This window comes from Pinus tabuliformis, chromosome J (genome assembly GCF_031772625.1).
Source record: "Pinus tabuliformis cultivar Carrire ecotype Pingquan chromosome J, CPIR1, whole genome shotgun sequence".
Lineage (NCBI taxonomy): Eukaryota > Viridiplantae > Streptophyta > Pinopsida > Pinales > Pinaceae > Pinus > Pinus tabuliformis.
This window is the reverse complement of record NC_142295.1, coordinates 864,767,012-864,772,393: the sequence shown is the minus strand read 5'-3', so window position 1 is coordinate 864,772,393 and position 5,382 is coordinate 864,767,012. Positions and strand designations below refer to the sequence as shown.

General features: G+C 38.4%; 1 pseudogene; it reads right to left on the bottom strand.

Annotated features, from left to right (window-relative positions):
- Nucleotides 1-1,949: 1,949 nt before the first annotated feature.
- On the bottom strand, nt 1,950-2,684 carry LOC149229418 (strigolactone esterase D14 pseudogene; annotated as a pseudogene).
- Nucleotides 2,685-5,382: the final 2,698 nt, after the last annotated feature.

Below are 5,382 nucleotides of genomic sequence, written 5' to 3'. Positions count from 1 at the left end.
GGCTTTTTGCTTCCACACTTCAACTGTTCAATAACAAATGACTCTAGGCACTCTAGAGGATTCACCTCCACCATGAAACATAAAGCAAAATGGTTCCACTCACTGAATGGAATAAAAAACCCACTATACACAAGCATAGCAAGAAAGGGTCCATAATTCCTCTCTATAGGAATCTAATGAACAATCCATCCACCCCAACCTTCAAGGGACTCTTGAAAATAACATCTCAAATTTTTGGCCAACAGTGAATCAAGAGGCCATTTCCCTCACCTGAGAGATCTTCTCATGCTAGTCTTGCTAACCGATATTAGCTATCCCAATTGTTTCTTCATGGTGTTGAACTTCAATATCTCTCCCTGTTGTTAGCGCTCGAATCTGCCTCAGGCTGAGGAAGGCAAAAATCGAGGCAACATCATACCACGCTCAGCCTCATAGCTATCCCTACGAGGACAGGAGAGGGATCTCTCCGGGTCTATCTCGACAGACAAATCTTCAAATGGGCTGAGATGACCAATAAGGAATACCGATTTTAGGCTAGTAAATTGATAGGAAAAGGGGTTTTAATGATGGGGTTTTCTGGGCTGCATGGGCAAAGAACAACTTGAGCAGAGATTTAATCAAAGGCACAGATTATTCCATAAGGCGAGGTAGGAGCGAAATTTAACAATTAAATTGAGATTAAACGGAATGGCAAGACTGCTGAGAAGTCGACAAGGGCATGTGTGATGAATCCTTATCGAACAGAAGAAAACATTAAATATGAACACTTCCTCAAGACAGAGCAAATAAATTGAATTCTGCCTTTCTCACTTAAAAGTATCCATTTAGAAACGATTATGAAATGAAATGGAAACATTACAAAGACATATGAAACAGAAGAAAAACATATGCTAAATTTCCACACCACAAGAATCTTACAGATCAGAGCTGAGCCATTTAATTAATCTCTGTCATTCAACTGTACAATGAAATGCTCTGTTTTCCTCCACGCACCTCTCAGAACTTTTCCCCAAAGTACAAAGTATTTCTTAAATACAAATTACATGCTCAAGCTGTTACTAGCTTCTAGGAACAGAAAACTAACTTCTAGGAATTAAAACTAATTAAAATTCCAAAAAATAAACCAAATTTGGATCAGATTGCAAAATGTCTCGAGTTGTGAAGGTTGCTGGTCAAAACTCTTTTGAAATAGGAATCTTCAAAGCTGCCATTTGTCATAGACTGCCACCTGCTTTCGGAATTCTCTCCTTTACAAATGATTTCTCAACACATAAACTATCTGTGGGATAACAGATCCACTAAAACTAAGGGATCATCATTAACAAAACCCAAACCTGCAAAGTCAAACAGCTGTTCACAACGCTCCCCTTGAATCTGTTGATGACCAAAAAATAGTGAAATCTGTAGGTGGAACTCCTTTAAATCGCAACTGAAAATAAAAATAGGCCTCAAGTCCTATTATTCTACTTATGATCGATGTCTTTGTTCTAATTTTGTCTTTGACCTGGACTGCCACGTTATACTTTCCATTTTCCTTTTGCTGTTAGACCAAAATAGCATTTGGAATGTGGAGGTCGCCTTTTGACAAGCGCATTGCAAATCAAGCCACGTTACCATTTGAAACAAAACCATTTTTAAATGAAAACTCCTTCGATCAAAAACCTTGTTTTGAAGATCAATCACACTTCTTTTGAATATAGTGTCATCCATTTTTTCTAAAAACAGAGCATCGTTTCCCTTGAATTCCTCTGATGGCCAATTAAGAGACAAATATTGGAGCGTAGATCCATTTGGATTATTAACTGAAGTCATTAGTAGGAGATCGGTTCCTATTTTTCTGTTGTGACAGATGCCTTTGTTTATTCTTGGCTTTAGTGTTCTGACTTTTCACCTTCCTTCACCCTTTTATTATTACAAGGAGGAAATTTAACAACTTCGCTCGCAAGATATTATGAAGTGAAGGGCCAGGTGTCAAGGATGTGCGCCAAATTCTTCTCTCCTCCAAGGCTGCACTGCATGTAATATGGCATGCTCAATGGAACCGTTATGTCCCACGGGGTCTTCACATCGCATATCACTCTGGAAAATGGCTTTTGCAACACAAGTTCGATTTCCGGCTTCATATTTATCAATTTACTACTGAATTCCTGTACCAGAGATGGTTCATCCATGCCAATTAGTAGAGGAACAAATCCTGAAACCCATACTGAATAGTTGGATTTCATTGCACTAAAGATTCCATCGATGTCTCCACATTCGAATCCTTCCTCATAGGATTCATCGTTTACATACCTTGGGGAACCGCATAGTAATATTAATCTTTCAGAAAATCCTGTACTTGGACTTTTGATGGAGGCAAGACAGCCCACCATAGCAGAAGCTGAATGACCTACGTACATACACTGATCTACTTTAAACTCATCTAAAATGACGAGGAAGTCATTCGCATAAGCAGAGAGTGAACCAGTATATCATTCGATGTCAAAATGGTTGGGATTGACACCGCCAGAGAATATCATATCGAATACTATGACCCTGAAATCAGGCACCAGGTATGGAAAAATATATTTCCACATCGATTGGTCACCTCCAAAGCCATGTGAGAGAACTAATATCTGCTGGCCACAGCCATAAACTTTCAGATTCAAAGCTTCAAAAAGTTCATGAGATTCTAACTTCACCATTTTTGAAGAGGCTTTGAGACTTTATTGTACATTTTACTTCAGCATTTTGGCAAAGGGAAGACCAGGGTTTTGCAACACCTTTTGGAATTCTTGTGGCTTTATTTCTTGATGGTGTGCTTCTTTCAGTACGTGTAAGTTTGTTATGTGTATCATTTTCCCTCTCTCATCTTCTGCAATTGAAAAAATGAAGTGTTAAGGTAGAATTCATAATCTGTAATGCTCTGCCTTTAAGTTTGTTTGATATCCTATGTTTTCATCTGTTTAGGGAGAACTCTTGAGGTTTTCTTGCTCTCCTTAGCTCCTCACCTGTCTGATCTATTCACCTCATTGCTTTTAAAGCATTAAAACAATTGCCTACCCTGCTCCAATCAGACCTCTGCAGAAACTGTCTCATCCCCGCACCCAAAATTGCCTTTCCTTTTGATTCAACAAAAACCCCAAAAAACTCACCTTTGAACTTCTACACTTAATACCTAGCCTAAGATTAGTTACTTTTTCAGTCATCTCGAGCCTAATTAATTATATTTTTCCGAGATTGACCTGGAGAGAGCCGTCTCCTATCCTCGTAGGGCCAGCCATAAGATTGTGCTGGACTGTGTGCGTAGCGCGCTATCCCAGTGCGTAGCGCACACCTCCAACTCTGCTCCACAGTACTGAAAACTGATTTTCGCCCTTGTAATCTGCACTTTGACCTCTGCTTTGAAAATTGGTGAAAATGAAATGTCTCCCATGCTTTCCATTTCCAAATATACAGAGAAAACCACTCATGGACTCACACCTCCAGATTCCTCTATGCAAGTTTGAATTCTCACACATTGCACAGTGCTTAGAATGGCCATGAGAGTTGGCCACTGATTCATACCCAAGCCAACCAACCAGTTTCCACAGCAGAGATCTGATTCGAAGGCTGAACCTGATAAGCACAATTTCTCCTATTCTGTGAAACCAAATGACAAAGAGGAGAACTAAAACCTGAAACAGAGAACAAACTCCAGACCGTTCTAAACAAAATACCACATGATTTCGCCCATTCCATCCTTGCAATTGAAACTTCTCGTAGCACCTTAATATTGCATTGTTGTAAGCTCAACTCTACGCCATCTTGAAGTAGATCAATGAGTATTTCTCCTTTTACTCGTTTCTGAATATATCTCAAACATTGAAATAAAATAACTCCTGATTCTTTTTCTGCTTGCAGGGATAATTAATATTAAACTTTGACAAGGAGAACCAGCCTCTGCAACTGAGAAACTACATGGTGAAAAGATACATTCGATGATTTCTTCTTCAAAACAGTGTTTTGAAGAAGAAACAATTTCACACTATTGACAATAAAAATAAAAACTTTCTAAACCTTCCTTTAGTCTGCAAATAAAACCCTGGACTCAAGACATAAAATGACTCTTCTGATCAAAATGGCATTTAATGACTGCCAGTGACGAGAAATGAACCGTGGTGAATTTGACTGCAGCGAGCTGACAAGACGGAGTCTAACACCTGTTACTAATATTCACTTCCTTTTCCCCCAAATTTTTCCATCTCTCTCTCATCCATGTGTGTTCTTTTTCCTTTTCCACCCAATGTTCTTCTCTCTTGCTTAACTTCCTCGTTGTCTCCACTTCCTGCATAGCTCCCATACTCCATTAATTTTGGTCCCTATTGCTTGTCACATTTTTCTAAGGAAACATGGCCTAGATACCTCTCTTGTAGTCCTATTAAATTTAAGATCCATTGTATTAAAGCACACAAAAGCTAGCCTTCCATGGCTATCCCAACAATTTAGTTTTTCCTTTAAAAAACTTACACCATCCCAAGAAAGAAACCTCTTGAGTCTTAGGAATTCATGTAACTTACTCAACCCATTTGGTTTAGAAATCCAAATACATGGAAATGTTTACATGGCATTCATAAGTAAAATATAATTGGGGCTATCAAAATTTCCTCCTCCTTGGGGGAAAAATATCCTCGATGTTCTATGTCTATGAAAAACACAAGGGACATGCTAAAAGAAAACATATTGTTCCATGCAGCTTTATATACAAAACTCTATATAGTATTTATATACACATTTGCTTCAACTGACAAAAAAAAAGGGATATGATTCCCAAATTGTATGATCCTTTTCCCAAGTGGCTTCCTCAGGTCCAAAGTTCCTCCTTTACACCTTATCTTTCCCTATTACTTGATTCTAGAGCGTGAGGCTCCTCTAGTCTAGAATTTATAGTGGCTCTAGTTGGAATTCTCCCTATGGTTCCACCTGTAGCACAAATCAATCAATAACATGATTATAATTATGTACATATCTGTTGACGGTGCTGGAGACCCATCAACCAAGGGGGTCTTCCCAATGAAAAGTCCCAATCAGATTTCGTAGTGTTTGGTGTGGGATCCCTTCCGAAAAGAAGACCCGACTACTATATGTTCTTAGGTATTTTCCTTGGCTACAATTTTGAACAGAAAAGAGTAATGCACATGTACTTTTAGATAAACAAGTGAGTATGGCTTATGGAATTTTCAGCTACAGAATGTATTAAGGTTCTTCTACTGAAAAGGGAGAGAAAAGTGAGCCTTTAAAAGACATGTAATAATACTAATCTAGTAAAGACACACTGGCATATACATATGAATGAATCATTGGACAACTAGAGAAATAGTTCACATAGAATCAATGAAAGTTAAAACACATACAACACACCTT